At 40.4% G+C, this 25,349-nt stretch overlaps 1 protein-coding gene across 3 annotated transcripts in view; it reads right to left on the bottom strand.

Annotated features, from left to right (window-relative positions):
* LOC102227618 (transcription factor SOX-6-like) overlaps nucleotides 1-23,880 on the bottom strand; it is a 144,859-nt gene extending 120,979 nt beyond the window's left edge. For 2 of the 3 annotated variants that reach the window (XM_023352828.1, XM_023352841.1), the window contains exons 1-2: nucleotides 23,421-23,880; nucleotides 2,484-2,554 (exon numbers count right to left, since the gene is read on the bottom strand). The gene's annotated coding sequence lies outside the window, so the exon portion shown is untranslated. The remainder of the gene's footprint in view (nucleotides 1-2,483; nucleotides 2,555-23,420) is intronic. The other variant, XM_014471878.2, reaches the window with a different exon arrangement.
* Between the last annotated feature and the right edge of the window lie 1,469 nt (nucleotides 23,881-25,349).

The raw sequence follows: 25,349 nt of genomic DNA, 5'->3' as shown, positions 1-25,349 counted from the left end.
TGAGATTGATAGAATTAAGTTACTTTGTTCTGCAGTTTTTCATGTTTTCCCAGAATTTTAAATGCAGGTTTTCTTCAAGTTCAAGCTCTTAAAGCCATAGTGTGTAGTGACACTACAGCTTTAAGAGCCGAAATTTGTAGTGTGTAGTGACACCACACACTACAAATATATTTTTTTACATATTTGTTAAAACTGTCACTATGTTGTGACATTATGGTATGAGACAGATAATCTGTGAAAAAACAGCTTTTCTGCCTTTGCCCAATGCTAACTAGAATCAACCAATCAGAGTCAGAGGGCGTGTCTTTACGCTGCCAATCACTCTCCGTGTGTTGTTGTTCACCCACCCCTCCTCCCCTGCTCTGCTGGAGCTAGCAGAGTTGTTTCTCCACCATTAGCACATTTAGCAGCGAGTACATGAGGATGACTGACAGTGCTAAGACCCACCTCCTGGATCTGATTGGTTGGTTTTGTTCAGGAGCGGTGCATTTCTTTAGATGGCAACAGTAGCTCAGGGAGGAGATGGAGAAAATAATATGTCTCAAAACATACTGACAACATGGTGACAGTTTGAACAAATGTGGACAAAACAATTTTTATAAAAGTTACATACTGCAGCTTTAAGTACTAACCTCTCAAAGATTTTACGACATTGACACCCATGTTTTGAACAGAGATTGGGTGTTGGGGGTGAGATTTAAGAGGGAAACTAATACATTTCTCTACCCAGTTACTCTGATTCATCCCAAGATGTCCCAAACCAGAAGAAATACACTTTTCCCTAAAAAAAATCCAGAGTCTCCTCCTGGTAGAAAAACCTTCAGGGCAAGGTATCCTACTCAAACACCCAAACTGACTTCTTTTCAGAGCAGCAACTCTTCACCCCATCTCTAAAGGAGCACTCAAATACTCCACCGAAGATTCTGAACACTGCCTAAAGACTGTAGACGGAAGCTATACCAGCAATTCATAGACAACTGCTTCTCATTTTTGACGTTCAGCTCATAGAAACAAACAAGAACAAATGTGACGCACCAAATAAGTCACGTCCTTTTGCACAGGCATGAACTGTTCATCTAGGCAGTCAGTTGACTGTAGTTTTAGGGTGTAAAAGATTTTATGCCTCAATAGTCTGGTCCAATCTCCAGATCTTGCAACCCCAGATTATGAGACTACATAGATGGCAAATTCTCTTTGAAGATGAGCCTCCCTCTAAAGCAGCAGAATTCAAGGTAGTATTGCACCCGGATTTTTGCTGCCCTCCGATTCTGAGATGCCAGGAGGAATCAAACAGAACACTTGCTGACCTAGCCGTGACACGACTCAAGGGCCACCAGAGAGTGCCTTAATAAGTATTCTTAAACACGGAGGGGGATTAGCCAGATGGCCAGATCACTCTTTTCTCCAACCTCTCCCCATCAGAAGATTTCCAGTGTTCCCCGACCCTGCTGAAACCGTCGGGATTGGCTTCATTTAGGCTAGTGTTACCGACAGCACTATTTGACTCCAGATATAATCTTTATTGCTTACAGAAAGAAAGTCCATTAAAAGGCAAACTGTAGGGTCCCAGTGCTGAAAGGTTCCTGGAGTGATGCCTGCGAGAGCCTTTAAAAAAAAAAAAAGGAAAAAAAAGACCCCTTTCTTCACTAAAGTGAAAGCAGCTATTGAGGGCGCTCAGAGGAGAACACTGCTCAAAGTGGCGCGCTACATTCGCTGTGAGACAAATCAATAGCGTTTAGTATGAGACAGTGGCCGTAGTGGTGGGAGGGGACAAAAACTGCAGAGGACATGCACGGGTGTGCTAAGGTTTTGTTAAATGGACTACAAATTGTTCACTGTAGCAGGAGACTTTATTGACTTCCATTTAGTGTAGTTTCTTTGCTTGTGTTAGGATAGGCCCATGGGCTAAACAAAACATGTTCATTACATCTTTGTACAAAATGATTCTTAGATAATGAAATTTTAGTCTGCTCAGTTCAACTTTGAGCTCCTTTCCAAATGAAGTTTCACGTTTCATTCGGGGCTTCAGCTTCTCAACGTTTACACTCGCACGTCAAAACTGTACATCTGTACATCTTTGAAAAGCAGAAGTGGAGCCTCATGCACAACAAACAAAAATACAGTAAGTGGTTTCTGAAAGATAAGTCAACAACAACAACAACAAAAAAACACACTTGTCTTTTTTAGCACAAAAACAAATGAGTCCCTTTTAAGAAGGTAAGTGAGAAAAGGTCCAAAAAAAGTCAAGAGTAAAGACAGACATTGTATTGACTATCATTAATTTCCGCTGCTCCATTTGTAAAACATATCTTCCATTACATTAAGAACAAGCTGTGCTCCTCACAAGGAACATCTGACTTGAAAAACATAGCCAAAATCATTTGGAAATTGAAAGCTTGTCCAAAGTACCAAACAGTGGCACGGAAAATCTGGGAAGGAAGATGGACAGAGGAAACAGTTTGGGGAGGATAAAGGGAACTTACAGAGATAAGAGACTTTCAGCTCCAACACCCTCGTCTCACTTGTGGTCGACTTTAAAACGCATGAACGTTGCCTGAAAAACAGAGAAAACTGCATTTTAATGCAGTGACTCAAGCGTCACACATCAAAAGGTCTGTCCTTTGTCATCACAGAGTTCCCTCGCAGGGTATGCATTCACCTAAATGATGACGAAGGAAAGCCATGAGATTCTACACACTAGCCATTATTTCACACTGGTGACCTACAAACTGAGCTCCGATAAAGTCTACAAACTCAAAAGTGGAAAAACTTTCAGCCCACCTGAGGCCTTTGCGGTCGATGTTCAAGACCGAACAGAGGACCAGTGTGAAGTTCACAGCGGAGCAAAGAGAGGATCAGTGTGTTTCCTTCACATCGCTTTCATTGAACAAACAGCATCACATACTCTCATACCACGCAAGGTCTAACAAACAACAGGATTTTTGTACGCCCCTTTGAAGTTGTAAGAAATTGGCCGCAATCCTTCTTAACGCCGTAAGCGATGCCTGATGTTTACCTTTAAGAACAAATTCCAGTGAAAGTAAGTTAAAAAATAAAAGGTCTCGTTTGGACAGCTCTGTTCTTCAGAGGCCCGGCCTGAACAAACCACTTTGATTAGGTGGTTTGATCCGGCGTCGGCCTCAATTTGGTCTCGCACGCTCACGCCGCAAGCAGGCGGTCACAGAAAACAAATAACATCAAAGAGGTCAAAACAGCCAACAAGGTTCTTTGAAAGCACTACGACACGGAACGGGCGGCCATGGCAGAGAAGAGTGGTCCCAAATTGAAGAAGGATGCAAGATAGCCTTAATTGATAGTAGGAGGTCAGTAATTTAAGAAATACAGAGGTGAACAAGATAACGAGGAACTTCATGGAGTGAAAAAAAGAAAGCAATACTTGCTCCAACAGAACTTGGCATTATGACGGCTCCTAAATGCGGCATCTAAGTTGTGCAAAAAGGGCAATACAAACGCCTTTGATTCCAAAATTTGAGGCTAATTGAGAACAATAAAGAAAAAAGCAAACTCTGGGCATGTATGATCTTTTATTCATGTCCATAGTCGACCAAATGATTTTCTCTTGCATTTTTTTTCTCTCAGGGCACTATTAAGCGTGCACAAAGAAGCAGATAATAATGATAAATCATCTGCAAAAAAACCCCAATATATACACGAGTCTGCAACACACAAGTTTAAGACACAGCTCCTTTTTGTTTATGTCCGACTGAATTCAAAGATTCAAAAGTCTCTTGCAATCGGCTGACTTTGGGACGGATTAGCCAGATCCCAGTTCACACTCCGCAGCTCCCGCTGACCCGTCTGAACACGTTTCATGCGACTGCTGAACCAGTTCCTCTCATTCCCCTCCATTTCACGCCCGCTCGTCTGCAGATAGCAGGTCCAACACCTGGGGAATGCTGGGTAATCAGAGAGACAGCTGGCTGCCTCAAAACATATATACCTGGTTAATAAGCAAATTCAATGGAAGCTTGTGTAATAGCCAAACGTTTTGAGCATTTAAGTATAAACTTGGATCCATAAAAACTGTCAGTACTTGGGTACGAGCTGCAGGTAAGGAGAAGTATCAGCGGGGGTTTAAGTTTTAGGGTTTGTGACTTTAGGTTCTTTGTCAATTTTTGGGATGTGCATGAAAAATGGACGAAGGTTTCAATGGTGTTTTCACACCTGATAGTCTGGTAGATTTGGTTAGGATGGGGACCAAAGTTGCAACATTTATTATATTTGATATTGGTGCGGTTCGGTTTCACACTGCACTGTGTCAATGGAACCAAAAACCTTTGAGCAACCTGTTCCTCTGCACACCTCTAGTGGCGCTGCACCAATAACCCCTGCAGGAAATGACACGAAAAACCTCAGCAGAAAACACTGAATGCAACTTCCTTCTTCAAAAAATGTAAACACTACACTTCTGGTTGTTTAAACCAGAATTCCCTGTCCACTTCCTGGTTTTGGTACTCTTGGCTTTCACATACGCATTTGAGACTTCACTATGACCTAACAGAGACGTAGGTTTATAGGCGGACCAGAGTTCATTTGTGCATTCACACCTCCCCAAACGAACCAGACTATAAAAAGTTTACTTTAAGCATCTTGTTATGAGGTCATTTTAAGTTTATCAGGTTATGCATTCAAGGATACAAGTACACTCATCTATGTACAATAATAGTGTACTAGGTATACACTTGTGGTTTACGTTTTAGTTTAATTAAGTATATTTAAAGTATGCCACAAGTATGCTTATGAAAGGAATTAGAACTTGATTAATAAAGTCAAGTCAAATGTTTCCATGTTTCTGGTGTGTAGAGGTAATGAAACTCAGCACACATACTACTTACTGTAAACTTTTAAACTCCATAAGCAATCTTGAACATGCAAGTTTATAACAGATAATATATCAAGACAAATGTGTGAAGTGAAAAACTTACTCTGCCATAGTAAATGTAGCATGAGTCAATGACTTAACCTCATTCTGTACTTGGATCAAGACATTATACTATTCTTAAACTTATCAAGTAAACTTAACTTCAAGTAAACTGCCTCATTTTAAGCATAAATTAAGTATGCTTGTAGTACACTAGAATGAACTGCTTTTTGCTAAGGGTGGGTAAAAACTGGTAACAATGTAGAACAGAGAATGGTCTTTTAGAAAGGCCACGATGTGACGTGGTGGGATGACAGATGGTACAGGTGAGGTGACGATAAACTGTTGTTTGTTCACAGCAGGGTCTGCACCCGAACAATGAATGCACACAGTGAAACAACCAAATATGCATAGCCCCAAATGTCATCCTGTTGCAGCTGTCAGGGCCACTTGTGCAGATGGAGACACTCTGGGGTAAGAACAATGGAACTCTATCAGACAGAAGCTATCTCAATAAGCGTGCCGCAGCATGCGGCTCGGCGCTGCCACGTTCAGCGTTTCCAAATAATCATATGGCCAATTAAACCAAAATGAGCTTCACTTGACCCATAAATGATGAGCTTACAGCATGTGCCGTCTCTCAGATGGCCGCTGGTAGCGTCGAACATCAAATATTATTTAGCTCAGTTTTTTTTTCTTTTTCTCTTTCTGTCTCTCTCTCTCTCTCTGAGGGGGCCCGTAAGCAAGCAACACACTTCCAATAAACGTTTACACATTTCACACCATGAAACTGTCTTTTATTGCACAGGCTTCTGATTTTTTTTTTTTACTTTCTTTTTTTTTAACCAAACCTCATACCCCGCCAACTTTGAAGACATTAGCGTTTCGCAAAAATGAGTTTCTAAAATGTATTATTTTCCAACAGAGACATTTTGGAGACAATTTGCGCTGCACATCTATCAGTTGCTTATTTGATTTCTTGTTTGTTTCAGTTCTTGAAGAGTAGCAGCCTAAATGCCAAGGACATATTGGTAAAGAAATAGCTCATAAACTTGTTTTAAGAGAACCCGGAGGAAAAAAAAATTATTTACTGCGGTTCTGTACCAACAAATCAAACCCAATCTTTCCGCCAATAAACTTTATACTTCTGTCAATTCACCAGAAATTCAAACTGGGAGTGGCGACCACAAGGATTTTTAACGCTATCAGAGGCTTTTTGGTTGTTTTTTTTTTTGATTGGTGTTGGTACTGTTGGTCAAGTTTTGCTGCTGATAGGGGGCTAAAAGCCCAGATACAACCACTACACACCCTTATAGGTCACATTAGGGCATAAAATTTGATTCTGACACCTGTTGAAGACTTTGTTCACTGGTGCTGATTAAAAAGATCTGAACACAAACCAAAGAGTGCAAGAATGTAGGAGCAAAATTGCTTCCTGGGAAAGCTATCTAGGAGTTATATGCAGATTTTATAAGTATGAATGAGGAAATGTTGATACAGTGTTTTGTTTTTGTTTACTTCCTCTTGGTCAGTTCTGTTAACTAGCTGAACAAGCTAGCTAGTGTAGCTAAAAGCTAGTGACTGTCACTACTGAGCTAAACGCGTTAATTTTAACGTTACCAGTCCCCTTTCATTTTTTTTGCATACTAAAGTCTTGAGCCGAAATTTTTGTGTTTGGCACACTCATAAATCTGACACACAAGCAACGTCCACAAACAGCGATGGAACTGGGGTTTCGATCTTGCTTCAAAACACAATCTCATGGCAGACTGGAAAAGGAGAAGCCTAAAATAGCACCACAATGCTAACCGTATTGCAGCAAAAAAGACAGCCCTACAACGAATGTCAGCATCCACAGTCCACATTTATAAAACACCTTTTTTTTTTCAAAGATGTTACATGACGAGATGTGATATAAAACACCAAAAGACCTAATTTAACTGTCACTCTGTTGTATGAGCACAGCAGCCTTACTGGTGACCCAACTCGCTGCTCTCCAACTTTCCACGTCATAATTCCAGCTGTAGCAGAACAAAGAACTCATCATAAAGTCCGATCACGCAGACGGTGAAATAGTGGCCCTGCTGCCAACTTGTCTTAGCTGGACTTAAAAATGAAAACTTTTGAAATTGCTCCACGTCTAAATCTTGGTTTGGCAAACAATCTGACTGTCATTCCGGCTCCATGGCACTACTGAAAACGTGACGTTTTTGATTTCAGTGAGTTCCTTTATGGTCAGATAAAGGATAAGCAAGCTACATCAGTTGACATACTGTATGTGTTAACAGAAAGTGTGTTTAACGTCCCGTCTGAGGGACGCTCAAAATACAATAGTAAAAAAAAAAAAAGCTTACCATCACAAGTTTTCATTTAATTGACATTTTAAGCTTGCCAATTGTTTTATCGTCAAGAAATGAGTCAGATCATAATGTCTCCTGATTACATCCAATAAAAAAAAAAGACCTTGTTGAAAGTATGAAAGAGGCTTGTTCAAACTGCTATAGAGGGCTTTTAAACAGAGGGATCAGACGAGAGGGAGTTTGAATGAATGAAACACTTTTACTTTCCCTTCGCAAACAACCGGGGCGGCGAAGAGGGGAGGGATGGACACTGCGGAAGCTGAAGTGACAGTATGTATTCTCTCCCAAGTTGCTGTGAACATAAAACATTGCTAAAGCGAAGGGTGGAAACGGGATGAGGGGTGAGAGGGACGAAAGGGGCAAGTGGCGGCACATACATCTAAACCTCACGACTCCGCTCGCTACCCTTAAGAGATTACATTCTGCTGCTCGCCATTGTCCGACTCCTTCAAGACAAAGCCTGTTCCACTGTGTAAACAGCACGCCTTGGAAAAGATTGTAAAAACAAGAGGTGAATGTCAAAGGCAAAAAAAGTGAATAGGATCTCTCCCTTCTTTTGTCGAACGAGTGAGGTATGCACAAACACATCACTGCGTGACAGAGAAGAAAGGAAGGCCTTGTGAAGGAAGGCGCTGGAAAAAAGTTGGAGCGTCTTTGCGATGAAAAGGCCAGTACCATGAGAAGTTGCCTGCCTGACTCTTGGGCCTATAGAAAAAAAGAAGTAGAAAAAAACTCCATAAGTATTGAAATGAAAGACCTCCAGGAATACGAGAGGGGTGGTGTGTGTGGGGGGGTATTTTGTTCAAGACAAACACGAGGAACGACGGAACGATGACCTACGGCTGCCAAGAACGTAAAAGGTTGCAGAGCGGCGTGGGGGCCAGTCTGTGAAAAAATAAATAAATAAATAAAAAGAGTGCAGAGAAAAATAAGACAACGGGTACAAACGAACGTCTTCGCTCAGATACGGTGAATTGAAATCAGATGCAAGGAAGAAGCACCGACTCTCTCGCTTAGCTTTTCCGGGGTCGAAAGTCAACCCGGTCGCAACCCCAACAAGGCTTTAACTGTCGGGGGGCAATTAATAAGGGGGGACCTCACTCCCCTCCACGCCTCCCTCCACGTCCCATTCTTTAATTTACAAGGCCAGCGCCAGCCTGTAATTAATTGCTGCGTGCATAAATGTAAATGAGTCCACTGGGGGAAGCCGAAGGAAGGAGGAAAAAAAAAAAAAAAAAAACGGCTGTCAGGCCAATATTCCAGCGGGGAGCAATTTGCGAGAGAGGGAAATGATTTAGAGGACGGAGCACAAATCTGCTGCTCGGTGAAACACGGAGAGGCCGAACACGAGGGGAGACTTGTTGAGATGAAGAAGGTGGTCGGCACGAATGATTTAAAAAGGACAACTGGAAAAGAAAAAAGCATGTACACCGCTGATAAATATCACTTGTTTTATTTAAGACTTCTTTTTTCTTACTTTTGTCTTTCAGCCCCAATGTCTGAACACGACTTATTCTTTGTTAAATCCAACAGATGTTTCTGCTGCCATTTCTAATTCCTCCGCATCACTCTGTGTCCACAGTGATATATTTTTTGACGTTCATATTTCACTACGCTGTGACGTTGAGTTTGATGCAATCAATTCTTATGAAGCCGGGATTTTCTCGTTTCTTTACACTCGCTGCTTTTCCAAGTCCTGTCAGTGGAAAATTCACAACTAAACAAAAGGAACATCTGAGAAAAATGCACCGATTTGAAATCAAAATTGAGTCCCTCAGCATGTTTGGCTGGCAGTGACCTTTTTCTATTCTTATTTTGTGACTATGTTTCCAGAGATTTTAATAGATATTCAAAGAAGAATTCATTCACTAAGCAAATAAGACATTCCCAGTAAAATTAGCAGGTTAGAAGACAACAAATTGCAGGTAGGCATGTGAAAAAAGTCTTTAATATGCTTCTAGCATGTTCAAATGATTAAAATCGACGTGATTTTTTTAAATGTCCTTTCACTCGCTTCAAATAAATAACATTTTTTTTAAGAAAACGCAAATCCCTCTCTCTTCGCCCTTTAATGTCTCGCCTTGTCCTCCAGTAAGTTGTGGAGTTTCACTGCTCCAAAAAAATATGAAAAAAATAATAATAATCAAAGAGTGGCACGCCACAGAAATGTGTAATCGTTCATTGTGACTACAATAGCGGCCGTCATTCATAAATTCCAGCCACAAAAAGCCACCTCTTCACTCTGTTTGTAAAGACCGCCACGAGAACAAACGGGTACGGAAACCACTGTGACTTGAGATGTAAAGAACGCACATGTGAAGTCCTCAAGGTAGGGAGGTTGGAGCAGCGACACCTAAACATAGTCACAAATTGTGATTGGTGCTGTGTGTGTATGCGTATACACACACAGCACCAATCACAATAGTGTCTTTATGGAATAAGCTGCTTTTCACCAAAGTGCTTTACAAAGGTAAATGAGATTTTTTTTTTCCTATTGCGGGCCTCCAGCAATAACAACTGACATCACAGACTGGTCTAAATATGTTCCCTTACTTAACAGGGGAGACCCGGTATGAGCTTCTTGAGATCGAGCGGCATGCTGAGGCGGCAGTTTTTTCTCTCCCCCCTTTCCTGCACCGGCAGGAACCACGGACTTCGAACACGGTGGCAGAGGGCCATTTTATTTGGCTACTAACCAGCCGTAAGCTGAGACGGATGAATTACCTCTTAAAGAACCGTCGAGGGACCGACCCGATTCCAACGTTAAACCGTTGTAGACTCAACAACGTAACTGTTTTTCTCCTCAATATGGAGCCTGACCTGCTCAAGACAAAACATCCCCTTATCATGATCTTATCATCATCATCATGATGCCAGTTATATTTTAAGGTGAGGACGGTAATAGTATATTGCCACCACACTGTTAAAAAAAAATCTCTCTCTCTCTCTATATATATATATATATATCATACACACAAGATCAGTTTCAGAAAAGTTTTCATTCACACAAACCAGAACAAATACACCCCTGAGTGTTGTTTGAAACATTCCAAACACGTAGAGGGCAGTGGAGCGCAAAGCTAAAACCTTTGCCAGCCAATCAGACTGCTTCAAAACAACGTTTAACTTCCTGTTTAACTGAGACCCTTTAAAATACCATGTTCGAAAATAAAGTTGATAAAATATCAAGCAAGACGATGGATACATTGCCGCATTATTTGTCACAGACTGTAAATGCAGAGGGTCATAAATCTGTTTTCCCATGTACACGCAAACACAAACACAGAGTTTTCTCAAATCTCTACTTTGGCTGGAGTTTTCATAAATAATCGTTTTTAGCCCAAACGTATATAAAAACAAAAATGCTTTCTTTGTCCCAGGTATCCAGTTACGCGTGGACTACGCCTAAACTACACACAGGTGGACACTGTTTATTAATTAGGTTGTGCAGGATTTCATTTAGGGGCATCAGCGTAGTGTCAGGCTGAATTCAAATGCATTCACCTGTGATGAATATTTCCTCCGACTTCACAATGATGCACTATTAATTTTAAGAAGTTTTGAATATCGTCTTCATGAGATTTTCATACAACAGAGACTTCAGTCAGAGGCTGAAACAGAGACTGCTGCAGGAGATTCTTCGTCCCTACAGCCATCAGCATCTACAACAACTCTGAAGAATCTTGACTAATATGAGTTACATTTAATTTCCCTTTGGGATCAATAAAGTGTTAGACAAACGCAGCAAAATCACAATAACTACAGTCTACAACTCACGTGAGACTATGTGAAACGCTCACACCCAAGTGTACTTTTGTCAGTGAGACGTTGCGGGATAAATGTCAGAAGGCCGAAACCTGAGGTCCGAGTCCAGTCAGCTGGACACTCGAGCCAGTGGCATCCCCTCCCTCATCACAGAGTGACAAACATGGCCGTTCTGCACTGTGCCACATGCAAAGTAAGCAGGACGGTGGGGGGGGTGAGGTGCGTGTCCTGTCAGCAGCATCTCAGGACACACGGCACAAATCCGATGTGCGGCTCTCATAGCGTCGCGCTGCTGCTACGTTTCTATTCTGGGCCCACCTCGCTTTTATTTCCTCCACATCTGCCTCTTCTCCCTCGCCACCGATCATAACGATGACATCGACTAGAGGCTGCTTTACGGCCAAGACGCCATGGCGACGCCCCGCGCGGACAAGCTGGCGGACGACCAATTGTATCAGGGCTTCTGCTGGGCGGGCGGGGGCCATGTCATCCCTGGCCGTCTCCACTTCACCACAGGATCTTTTCGGAGGACTCGCACCGAAAATACAGCGACCACGCCCTACTACGCCGAACCACTGTCAGCGGACAGTTAGCCAGGCTTCTTCTGACAGCCCTGTGACCCATCTGGGTCGTTTACGGCTGGTTTGCTTTTGAACTTTAAACCTGCCAGATGCGTCTGCATTCATGCAAAGTTACAGAACAATTACAAATTGCCTTGCTGATGCTAGAGTACTATTTCATTAATCAAACGGCCTAAAGAAGAAGAGGAAGCAGTTGGTTGAAGTGGTGAACTGCTTGTAGCAAAACATCTAAAGATTACATTTTGAAATGCTTTTTGCTAAGTGGTTTCATAGAAAGACATGACACCGGCTCGTCCTTTGAGTCAGATCAGAGGTTTACAAGGATACAAGGACAATTAGCTTCTGGGAAACTAAACAGAAAAAATAAATGAGGGATGGCCTAAGACTTTTGTTCAGAGCTAAATACTTGCCGTATTATTGCTGATTTCTGGGAGGAGATAGTAAACATTGTTTATGAAAACAATACATTTTATCTTGTTTTTTGTTTTTTTGAAGTTCATTCCAGCAATCAGTAAACAGCACCATGGAGCCAGTTCTGATCTCGCTATGGAACTGCTTCACTGGAAATAAAAATGGAAAAAAACCCACCCTGTTCTGATGCCGTCAGGGTGAGCAGAAGGTTGAAGGTTTTCAGCATGTAGAGAGTTTTAGACAACAGGAAGTGACATGTTGAGTTTTGGGGCAATGTGGCTTTGCATTTTATGCCAAATGTCTCTGGATGCTTTTAAAAGGTTTTCTTGGATTTTCTTTCCTTTTTTACATTTTGTCATATTACAACCAAAAAATTTATTTTATTGAAATTTTATGCCAAAATATCATTGTTTTTTTTTGTTTTTTTTACAAATGCAAGTCTGAAATATGACATACATATTTCTACTTATTCCCATTGACTCTGATACCCCTTATTTTTTAAAATAATAATTAAAACTGATTACAAAAATATATCAGTTACTAAAACTTAAAACATTAAATTTTGAAATTTCAAAGTTTAAGTTGACTGAGGCTTTATGGTCAGAAATTTTAAGTAAACTAAATAAGTGGAAGATTGCCTCGTGGAGTGGGGCTTTTTCCCAATCCGCCATGCTTTTCCTGTATTGACCCAGCTAAAGCACAGCGTCCAAATGATTCCAGAAAAGCTCAGCAGGACAGAAAGGCTTTCTGTTGAAAAGAATGGATTTACTATGGCTTGGAAGTTTAAATGACCTTAAACATCAAGTATCCCTTCAGACTTCAAATGCAACAGCTGCTACAGTATCTAATTCACAGGTATTATCACCTCAGATCAGTTTATAAAGTGCTCATCGAGAGCCAGAGCAAATAATTTCTATTGTTTGTTTTAACCTACAGGGCGTGCCACAAGGGTGGGGTTGATATATCGTGACAATACAGATGCAAGCAGCCTGCCAGACTAAGAAAAGAGAGCTGGTGTATCTTCAACACTTTTAGTCAATTGTGAAAACTTTCAGGTGTCCATATTCTCTTCTCTATCGAACCCCACCCGTTTGTTTTTTTAACAACGCCACATTATCCGCGAGATGTTTGCTGACGCCCACTTTTCAATATTGACAAGACGCATTACGTAATTTAAGAACTGCTGTGGCCACAGAGTCTTTTCAAACCGTTTAAATCATTTCTGATACATTTTGAGAAATATCTTGAACATAAATCATAATTTTTTCTCAAGGTGATCGGGCATAATCTTGTTTTTTTTTTTCCCCACCCCAAACAATGTCCTTCGTAAGCACAAAGTTATGTTTTTTATTTCTGAACAATAAAAAACATGTTGACTCAGACTGAATAAGACAATACAGACACGCTGGTCACATGATATTTCAGACTAAAACAAGCAGCGGTACAAGAGCTTGTGTTGTCCATTTAGTTATTTAAATACCTCAAATCATCCAGTTTTTGTCCATTTTTTAAAGCTAAAGCTGTTAGCTTTCTCGCTAATGTCTGTGTAGCTGCTTATTGGTCGTAAAAAAGCCATATCTAATTGAGTTTAGAGCTTAAATTACGACTATCTGAATGATTTTAGGGCGACTCCGCAAGAAAAGGAAGAAAGAGGTGTTAAAAAAAAACGTCCTCGTATTTCTGTATATTCACCAGGAGGAGAGCGGTCGCTTAAGGATCCGTCAACGCCGCTGCTGCGTTTGCAGTCCACAGCTGTTGACTGACAACGAAAGGCTCCCTGGAGCAGTTGTGTCAGTCACCTGGTCACTTTCTAGTCTTGGTAGAAATTAAAATAAAGAAACAAATAAAAGAGTCAGCCCCGTGATTGACTGGAGTCAAACAGGCTGACCACAGCACTTTAGGCCTGCAATTTATGATGTTAATATTCGGGAAGTGACAGACTTTTTTTTTCCTATGACTCCATCGTTCATGTTCAGTTCTGGTATTTGCCTCTGCTGAAGATTACAATCCTTTTATACATTAGATACAATCTCTTTCAATGATAGAATTGCACACTTCATCAATTCTAGGATTTTATGCAACAAAAATAACCCAAAAAATGGGCAGTAGCCCAGAGCGCCACGTTTTGGGGAACCCTAAAAAAACTGTTTTAAAATTTTTGCATGTTTTACAAACACTGCACCTCATATTGAAGTCACGGAATCAATTTTAAATATTATTCTTTTTTTTTAATTAATTTAATCTACACTCATATTTGAAAATTAGCATCTTTTTGGGACCAACATTGATCCGTCTGCCAGATGTTTTAGGATGTTTTCACACTTGACTGCTGCAGTTCGCTTTCACGACATCAAACCCTTTTAACCGCCTGTTCACCTCCTCAAAAAGGCTGCACCAAGAACCACTGAAGGAAACGCCATGGAACCTCTGAAAAAGGCAACTTCCTTTTTCAGAGGAAGTTGCCTCTGAAAACTAAATACTTGCTGTAGTATTTAGGCAAGTACTACGGCCTAAATACTTCACGAAATGTAAACAAAGTTGGAGAATCGTCAGATTTTAGCGGTTGTAGAATTTCTGTTTTTTCTTTGGCAAAAGGCCAAAAGCCATTTCTCCCGCTGGCAGTAAACATGCATGTTTGTTTTGGTTGTATTTACCCAGAATTCCCTGCGCTATAGTTGGCTTCCTGCCTTAGGAGCGGTCTACGGTTCGCTTGGCACTGAAATGTGCATTTGAATCGCGCCAGAGTTCACTGCAACAGAACTGAGAGCTAGGTCTGTAGGCGGACCAGAGTTCGATTATGCGTTCACACCTCCCCAAACGAACCAGACTTTCTAGGCAAACAAACTGGAATTTTATGAAAGTGGAATAAACCCTATACCAACCATCCAACAATTCATACCTGCTAATGTAATGATCTCTAATTTGGAAAAAATAATAAGATATTTCCTCTGTGATCCAGCCCAGGGGCCCTTATTCTTCTAGATCCGGCCCTGCATGGGAGTAAAGGACACACAGCAGAGCCAGAACTCTGCTCTTATGGATGAACTTAAGCAAAGAAGCAATAGATTAGATTTGCATGTGTAAGCAATGATGAGTAGGAACTTATCAAGGTAATCATTTCTAAATGCAACATTTGAGAATTAAAGAAGGATCAGATTTTTTTTTTTTTTTTTTCAAAACGCTTCATGAGTGTTTGGTGGAAAAAGAAATAGGTGAAATTATGATAAAATGAACTATTCACACAGATAGAAATGTCATTATTTTTTTTATCATTGAGAGGAACTGATTGCATTTTTAAAATCTGTTGAGCAAATATGTACTTTTTTTTATGCATTTATGTCTGCTATAAATGCCTTTTTTTTTTCTTCAAAAATTACAAAATAGAGAATGTGAGCTAAATTATGTTTCCGCTGTTATAAGTGCTATATGAGGAATTCATCAGCATTTAGAAATGTCATTCAATATTCCTCCATCACATTTTCACTTCTAATACAGAAAGGAATCATTTAAAAATATTTAGCACAAACACAGATCCCTTTGTTGTTTTTTGCAAAGAATTGTCTCTTTGTCTAAAAGAGCTTAAACCAAATTAGAGGAATTTTCCTTTGTCCTGCTACTTCAGTTATTGGGTTAGTTTCTCCGGCACCAAACAGGAGAAACCAACCCAGATCTCTGCGCTGCACATCGGTGCAGAGCAAGAGGAGTTTTTCCACTCCGAGCTGCAGGATCCTTTAGTGCCGAGTGAAAATCTACTGGAGCACAAAAACGGCATTGTAAACAAATGATTCCAGATTATTGCAAAATTAGAAAATGAAATGAACCGGTTTGTGCTAAATGCAGTCTTGAACTACTTTTGATTTCCCTCCGATTTTAAAATGCACAGATGGAGTTATGAACAGTCCAACGCTGCGGCGCTGTGGTTCTTTAACATCTTCAGCCATTTTCAGAAGAAAGTTTAGCAGATATGAAACAAACTGACTATTTATGTGGAGATTATTTTACTTCTGAAGTTGGATCTGGGAACCAAATCAAGCCCAATTTAATGGAATACAAGAGAATGTTGTGTTATCTTTTTTCCACCTTCAGCCAAATGGTAACGCTGCAGACGCCTATTATCTTTGATTCCACAGGTGGTCAGCCTCTTCTATTTCACTCATCTTCCCTTCCTGCAGAAGAAAAACTAATTTGGCAGTTTAGAAACATTCCAGCTTCTGAAAAACGCGACCGATAACGGCGTGAAAAGTAAAAGGGCTCCCGTTATCGTTTCTGTGACGGTAACTGTGTTTTGAAACTGCAGATAGCAAGCAGAGAACAGCATGATTTCATTAAGCTGCTAATATTAGCCTGCTAGCAGGGATGGACACAGACACTAGGAGGTACTAGAGCACCCACTCCTTTTTCCTGTGGACAAAAAAATAGTGCCCTTCTGAATTTTTTATTTTTTTTTTCCCACACTATCTGCGTTTCCATTGACCAAATGATTGCACAATTTACCATTTCAAAAATAAATTTGATTAATGGAGACAAGGCAATTTTGGATGAGGTTTTTTTTTTTTGTTGTTGTATCAAAATTGGTTTATTTCTCAAAACTGCAATAGAAACACTTTTTTATGAGTCACGTGATCAACAACCAGATGGTGCCGCTGGCGCAAACCACGAAGAAGGAGACGACAGCAAGTAGTTGGAGGATGATACGAGTCATGTTTTCAAACGACTTATTGCGTGAACAAACTTATTTACATGTTGTTATTTAATGGAGACACTGCAATTGTGAAATTGTGTTTTTTCGACAATAGCGCAATATTGACAAAGTTTTGCACACATTTATAATGTACACAAAGGGAGTGTGTGGCCAAAGCTACTATTTCTAGAATTAAAAGTCTAGATTACAAGTGCTCCACATATTTGTAATTCTGCTCAACATCATTTTTCTCATTTCTCAAGGGTTTGTAGTTAATCTCATGAATCTTAGCTCTCAAATAATTTCTGTCATATTACATCATCTACAAGCAGAATTATAGCCAATTCTTTAAATGTCCATATTCTGTGCTGTTGCATTGCTATATTTCACACGGCTACATCAGCCATGTGCCAAACAAGGTGCCCTTTAATTCCACATGAGCACTTGGCCCCCAAAATGTCTGTGTACGCCCCTGCCTGTTATTCTTGTCGTACTCTATATATTCTCCTCCGAAAAGCTCCAACTAAATTGTTCACTCTACATTTCTACAATCGTCGCTACAACAAAATAATAATAAATTCTATGTATAGTAGGAATGAACCAATCAATTTTTTTTCAATTCCTATATTGATACAGATATTTGAGGTTATCAATATCAGCCGATATTGAATTGATACAGAGAAACGGAGCTGAACTGACAAAATATTTCTTTCCTTTTTTTTTTTAAACACGGACATAAATGCACCGAATTGCACATTTATTTGGTAACTCTGCACTGTGTGCTGTATTTAAGAACAACACACTTAAATACACCAAGAGCTTCACAAGCTCGGTCATACATGTAAAAACAACTTTCATCTGTTCAGTCAGCGCAGTTAGGACTAGAACAGCCAATGGAAATAAATATTAAAGAAACTGAAACATAAAAAAAAAAAAAAAATGTTTAAATAAACTGCAACAAAGCTTCTTTCAAATGGTTCAGAAAGCGCAATTAGGAATTCTAAATATAAAAGTCATAAATAATCAAGTATGACGTCACTCAGAGCACAAAGCATAGAATTGGACTGACTAGATCTGCCCCATGGATCGGCCACATCTTCATCAACGATGTCTGACATAGAATTTTTTCAATATCCGGACTGATACAGATATTAATATCGCATATCTAATATATCTCTAATACACAACACTGATTTTTGGTTGTTTTTTTTTTTTAAGATTGATCAAAATGTTTCAGGAGATCCTGTTCGCTTTAAATTTTGCACGGATGGCATGAAAACATGCCAGTTTTACTCGTGGTTCTCAAATTTTGCTGTTGGCTGACGTCAACGATGCATTTATTGCACACACACACACACACACACACACACCTTTACCCAAGGAAGAGGGGAAGGAAGGTCAAAGGTGAAAGACGGATGAACAACTGTGAGACAAGCGAGGAACTCAAAAGTGTTTCATTCTTTGGACTCGGGACAGTAGGGAGGAGGCAGGTGCTGCAAAAATAAATTCACAACCAAAACACACCAAAATAAAAAGAGAAGAAGTGTGGGGGAAGAGAGGAGTTTTGGGGCCCAAATGTGTCTTTTTTTTTTTCCCCCTCCACCTTGGAGGGGGAAAAAAAGCGGGGCACGGAGCAGTGTGTCCGCGTAGAGGGACGTCACGCGTTCCTCCGTCAACGAAGAAAACACAAAAGACGTGAAAGTCCTCACACACACCTACAACGGCTTTTGTGGTTGAAAAAAAAAAAACAAAAAAAACACAGACGGGGGTATCCGCCAGCGCGCTCCGAGCGCTCGTTCTCCGGGGGCCCCCGGAGCCTTCTTCTTCTTCTTCTTCTTCAGCAGCAGCACTGCAATTTGGGTGTGCCGTTGGGGCCGGAGATAAGTATAGGCTGACTAATATGCACTTAGGATCCCAGGGAAGAAATACTTAGGGCTAAATGTTTAATTTGTGTTTGTACAACACATGTCCAATTTCTGAGAGGGCTGGGGTGTGTGTGGAGGGAAAGTGGGGGGGCCGGTGTCTCTCTCAAAGAGCCCCGACAACAAATAATTAAGGCTCTCCGGATCGAGGCCACAGGCTTAAAGCGATGAAGTTGAATGACATCTTCGGCAAAAAAAAAGAAAGAAAAAAACATCTGGAAGCGCTTAAACCCGCAACACGGTGCAGCTGGATGGAGGGAGGAGAAATAAAACGACAAAAACGACTCATCGAGTCAGGTAGTCTCCATCGCGGCGATACGGGGGCGGAGGAGGGGAGGGGGGCGGTCTCTCGCTCTTCCTCCCGGACCGCAACCCGAGAGCCGCTCTGCGTTCCAGCGGATCATTCCGGCGAAATGAAATCCGTTCAGAAAAAAAACAAACAAAGCAACAACACTTTTTTGTTGTTTTTGGGGGGGGGTGTTTCACGCCGGAGCAAATGAATCCCGTTCCTGAACATTTCTGGCCGATTTAAAGGTGGCTCCACGTGCGTTTCCAGGCTGTCGCAACGGGAGATCGTGAATCTGGAAATGCAGTGTGAAATCAGACCTGGTGATGAAACGAAGGCCCGGAGACTGAGATGTTATCTTCAAAAATCCTTTTTGTTTGAAAGGATTTCAATACAAAAAGGAAACTAACTAAACCATTAAGATCTTAGAAACATTTGAAAGCAACAAATCAGGCATTTTAACGTCAAATCTCTTCCAAATGTTTTTGTTTTTTAATTTGCATTTGATAACTTATTGAGCTTCACAAGTCCCATACGAATCCCCTTTTGGAAACTTTCTGGATGTATCCCTCTACAGCAGGAAGGCATTTTTTTCATGATTCATTTATGTTTAGACTGAGAGTGACGCATCTTTGGAAATGAGATATCATTTAGAAATATAGAAAACAAGTTATTTAGACTAACACTGAGTTGTATTAAACTCAAAAGTTTTAACCCTGAAACCGTTAAAAAAAAAAAAAGAAATAAAGTCAATTTTGGTTCTTCAATATGAAATATATCTGCAGTCACATTCATTTAGTAAGACGTTCCCTTTAAAACCAGCCTTTCAACAGGCATTAAACATACTTTTTATTAAGATCATACTTCTGTTTATAAAAACAGCTTATTTTAATTGGTTGATGTAATATTGAAATTTTAAAAGTCAATAGAAAATTGTCATAATTAACAATAAGTCTTTCAAACATTCGTCTATCTGGAGTTAATCTATATAATGTGCTTCAATTGGTGATAAAGGTTTCTGGAATAAGTGAACTTTTGAGTAATATTTGATTTGATACGATCAGCTATTATTTATCAATTGACACAATTGATTGAATGAGATTTTTATTACTATGCCATAATAAATAAATAAATGAGTAGATCAGTGAACAGTGTTTAAATCATACTTAAAAATCTCATATTCATAGAAAAAGAAATCCTGCTTATAGGACAGTTCTGCTCATCAACTTTTATCATCGCGTTTATCATATCGTTCATTACTTATCGCGATAAATTCATGATAAGATCATTTTCATTTACCGCTTTCACAATAAATTCAAATTAACGATCTTCAAATACCCCAAAACGGCCTGCATTGTTATTTTCATAGTTTTCTCCACTGTTTGTTCAATGAAAGCATCAATAAATTTCAATACATTTAAAAATATATGATTAGATTCAGTTACTGTGTGGCGTTTAATAGTGACACAAATCACTTCTTTGGGTGACAGTTGTCCTAAAGAAACATATTATTAGTATTTGAGTGTCTATGATTGCTGTTCTCCTTAAGAAGTAGTAAAGATAATAGTTATCGCCATCACAAGAATACCACAAAATATCATGACACACAGTAATGTATAAAGTCCCTAACAGCGCCGGATTCAGGAAAATTAGGGCCCCTGGGCAGGAGCCACTTTTGGTGCCCTATTTCAGAAAAAATAAAAAATGAAAGCATAATCTTTTACTCATGCAGAGTACAGATGATTAGGTAGGCCTTAGACAACTGTAGGTACAAATTGGTTAGTTTAAAATGTCTGTATGAGTCAAAAAATAAGATAATTTTCAAATATTTGAGTATAACTTATATTAATAAAATGCCATTTTAAATTAATTAAAACAAATACCCCATGACTTTAACATGAGGTGCAATGTTTGTAAAGGCACACACAAATTATTTAGGGTTGCCCCCCCCCAATAATTGCCGCCCTGGGTTACTGCCCCTAATAACCCTTTTCTAAAGTCAGTCTCAGGTCATGACTCAGTTCTGGATTGTTTCGTGTTGAATTCCTGCAAAGGCGCTCTGGAGGAGCTGCAGGGGCCCCCCCTGGCCGGAGGCCCCTGATGTATGTTCAACAGCCTTTCAATGGACCACACAGGCCTGATCACTTGTTGGTTCCCACAGAGGAGGAAGAAGAGTGGCGGTGGAGGCAGTAAAGGGGCAGGTGGGGGGGACAGCAGGTCTCCCCCCTCGGAACAATGTGCTGAATCGGCAGCCTATATATAAGTCTGCCATTTGGACGCTCTAATGCCACTTTACCTTATGAGGGAAGTTCAGCCTGCAGCACCTGCTGCAAACAAAATGCCATAGGAGAGTGGGTCAGATTGTTTTTCACAGACACTCTCACTTACAACAGAGGTGTGCATGCTGGAGGGTGCAAGGGGGGTGGAGGGTGGACTCAGTGGGACGGAGCAGGAGGGTGGGTATCTATAAATTGTTCTACCAGAGTCCAAACAATTAAACAACTTGTTGGGAATGGTGATTTACTGCGACAGCGAGGGAGGCAGGCCTGAACAGGGCAGCAGTAGGGAGGAGGAGGTGGTGAGGGGTGGGGGGCAATTACAAGTCTGAATAGAAGAAGAAGAGAAAAAAAGGGGGGGTAGAGGGTGGTTTGATGCGCACGAAATGAAAAGAAAAGAAAGGATGAGCTGGAAGCATTCAGCGGGTAAATCCTGGGAAATGGAGCATTCTCACCCAACTTCCACAAGTGATTAAAACTGCCGGGATGAGGAGTCAGTGACACGGCTGTCCGGACCTGCGTTTTGGGTTTGTTGTTTTTCTAAAAACTCATTGTTGTCTTTCATGCGTGAGCTCCCTCTCTCTTTCTCCTTCTCTCTCTTTCGCTCTGTTACTCTGAAAGCTTCTTATCTGCGGGCGGCCAGAGGCTTATCTTGGAGGTGTAGCGCCTCCGAACACGGGGAACACCCTCCAAGTGCCTTTATCGCACATTTTCCACCGCCACGCCGTGCGCCTTGTCCTCCCATATCTCCCTGGCCCCCCCACACCGTCCTGTCCCATCATCCTTACAGTGAACTCCAGGGACCAAAGCCTCTTCCTCCTCCTCCTCCTCTTTGTCCTCCTCACGGGAGCCGGGCTGAAAGCCGGACGATCATGGGATTAGAAGCTCAAGTTCAAACTGTCGGATTTCAGCCGTGAACACCCATTGTGGGTTTGTTGGTTTTTTTTTTTGCTTTTCTTCCTGATCACCTCAAGAGTTAAAACCGAAAAATTTTTTTAACTGAGAGACGATGAAAAACGCGCGGGGTCAAACCTGCGTGACCTACCGCAAGATGGAAAGCCTTCGTTTCTCTCTGTGTATTCCAGACGATTTAGAAAGTTTTCATAAAGCAAGGATAAGAATACGAATACATGACATACTGCAATAAATAAATACAAACACACACTCTAGCTTACATTTTATATGTCTTCATAAACCGTTCTTTTTGTGTTTTTCCCCCAAACAAACTATATATATATATATATATATATATATATATTCTTTTTATTGAATTAGTTTCTAAGATTTTCAAATAAGCTGCTGTTATATGGGGGGGGTGACATTTGATTTTTAATGTATCCTTAAGGAGATTTTTCTTGAGCGTTTTGTGTCCAAAGTCACTAGAATCAGTCTGAGCTTGTGCCAAAAGAAGTAGTCCGAAATGCCTAAATGAACGCAAATCTGATCTTTAGTTATTTTTATAGTAATAATAATAATCATCATAATAACGATGATGACAATAAGTCGCAGATGATGAAATCTTTTTGTCCTCCTGCAACAACTGTTGTGATGGAATTTAGACAGCACTGCAGCTCATTTATTTCTGCTTCTAATAAATAATAAGCAAAAAAATAAATAAATACAATAAAATTTAAAAAAAAACTAAAGAGTTTGTTGGTGTTTGTAGTCGCAGCTGATCTTGAAAATGAACTCCCCAGCTGCCAACCTTTAATTCGGGCTGCTGTTCGGTGAGTTTCTGCTCATATCTGTGCGGTTTGGATCCTGCTTTTATTATGCGATTGTTTCTGTTTAAGAGTTCGCGGACTGGAATGAAAAGTCACGCAAATGAACACCCTGTTGTTTTTATTACTAGTGTTATTATTAAAATAATAATAATAATAATAATAAAATTAAAAAAAAGGAGAAGGCGTTTTAAACTTAATCGTGAGACGTTTTCTTTTACGACGAATTCCTGGCGGAAAAGTTTTGAGTTGAAGAAAGCTGATAAAAACTGCGGTCTCGTGCCTAAAGTGAAACTTTTGAGTCGCTTTTTTTTTTTCTCTCTCTCTCTCCCCACATTTTGTTTTTTCTTTTGCTCTTATTTTTGTGCAGGGTATTGTTGAAAACGACCTCTGCGGATTTTAAGCGGCGCGATGCAGCCCGAATTTGCAGCTGTTGTCGCTGTTTCTTTTTCTTGTCTTTTCTAAAAAAAACAAAAAGCCGAGCAGCCAACGGGACAGGGACCGGGACCGGGACCGGGCCGGACGCCTCTCTTACCTGGGACTCACTTCTTCTTCTTCCACATGCGCCGCGCACCCTCTCGCGAAAGAGAGAGAGAGCAGAAACAAAAACAAAACTTCGGAGGACTCGTCGGCGTGGGTTGAAGATGATGATGATGATGATGAGGAGGAGCCGGCGGGCAGGAGAAGAAGCAAAGTGGCCGGGGAGTTCAGTTCGGGCTCTCTTCTGATCCCGGGCGTAAAGTCACCATCTCTGGACTTTTGGTGTAAACTCCCTCTGGTTGCGCTGCGCCGAGGAGGAGAAGAAGAGAAGAAGAGTGCGGTGTCAAGGAGAGTTTCTGCGGCGCTGTCAGGAGTGACGCTCCGCCCCGGGAGCTGCCAGGTTTTTAATTTACACAGTGACTATAATAATAATAATAATAATAGTAATTTTAAAAAATAATTAAAAAAAAAAATAAAGAAGAGTATTTATCGGGTTATTTCCCGTCCGGCACTATGTGGAGGCTTCAGTGAGAGTGCAGGGCAATGTTGGGTAAAGAGGCAGCGTTAGGCTAACCCCTCCTCCCCCTCCCACTTCCTTTCTCACACCCTCTCTCTCTCTCTCTTCATCCAGACCTGCCCGTTAGTTTCACGGTCTTCCAAGAAATTTACCTGCAACTGCAGACAACAGCGGTCGAAGTGGTTTTCTCCCACTTCGACCGCTCCATTATTGTTTCTTTACATTTCTTCTTCGTCTTTTAGAGATTCAGCGTGCGGCTGCGTGTAACAAGCCCTACGTGTGTCCATCATTTTGTCTTCACAAAATAATATTTTTTATTATTATTTTTGTCAAGAATTAAAAAAAAGATTTAAAAAAATGTAAAAAAAAAAAAAAAAGAAAGAAAGAAAGAAATCACGCCGTTATGTTCCGCCTGTGAAATTTACGGAGTAATTGATGTGGTAAACTGGCTCATCGCTGATCACTTATAATAAGAACAGAACCGTTTTAAAAATCCAAATGGGGATTCAGTGTGGTCTACAAAAAAATAAGTAATTATAAGTAATAAAAACTCATCATCCCGATTATGTTTGGACACTTACTGTTTTTCAGTCTGTCAAAAACAAAAAAGAAGAAAAAGCGCCGAAACAATTAACTGCTCGCGCTGCTGAAAGGAAGTTTGAGCGTCCTGTCAGCGGCACGAGCGTCAGCTGCTCCTTAGCTATTAGATTTACTCTGGCGCCACCTTTCGCCAGGTTTTAGTCGTGCAGTGATGAAACGCCACATCTTCCAACAGTTGCTTTACATGCTATTTTGGAATGATTTTAATCAGCATACCGCGGCAGAAATGTACTTATTAAGCTTGACAAATAAACGTGCCGAAGTGAATTTGTGAAATTCCAAGTACTGAGCTCATTTAGCTTACATGATTCGTCACGCCATGTTAAAACGTAACTAAAACCAATAACTTGTCTATGATTAAAGCATAAAAAATACCTGAAATAGTAAAAGAAAACAAGGAACGATTTAAGATTCCAACAAGGTGGTGTGTAAACCGTTTGCTACTTCAAAGTTAAGAAGCTAAACTTGCTAGCACGTTTGACGTTAGCATTAGTCTTGCCGCTATTATAAAATAACAGCTTAGCCTATGCAGATAGGGGAAAAATGTTCTGCCTGTGCTTTGTTTGTCCTATTAAGACATAAAAACAAGTCAAATGAAGCTCAAGAGACATCACTAATCCATGAATCTGATCATTTTGTCATGTTCAACCATGTTAAGTAATGTGCATAACAGTTAAGACAAAACAATACAGGTGTAGTGAGTGAAAAGCCTGCATTACTGAATGATCTATAAAACCATATCCAGATCATTCTGTCAAAATTTTACAGTCCAGATTGAGTTTTGCAGTGTCAACCAGGTAATCTCTGTAGTCACATGTGGGGAAACTAAACAAACAAAAAAAAAGACATAAATGTTCATTCTAGTAA

This window comes from Xiphophorus maculatus, chromosome 2 (genome assembly GCF_002775205.1).
Source record: "Xiphophorus maculatus strain JP 163 A chromosome 2, X_maculatus-5.0-male, whole genome shotgun sequence".
Lineage (NCBI taxonomy): Eukaryota > Metazoa > Chordata > Actinopteri > Cyprinodontiformes > Poeciliidae > Xiphophorus > Xiphophorus maculatus.
This window is presented reverse-complemented; position numbering and strand designations above follow the sequence as displayed.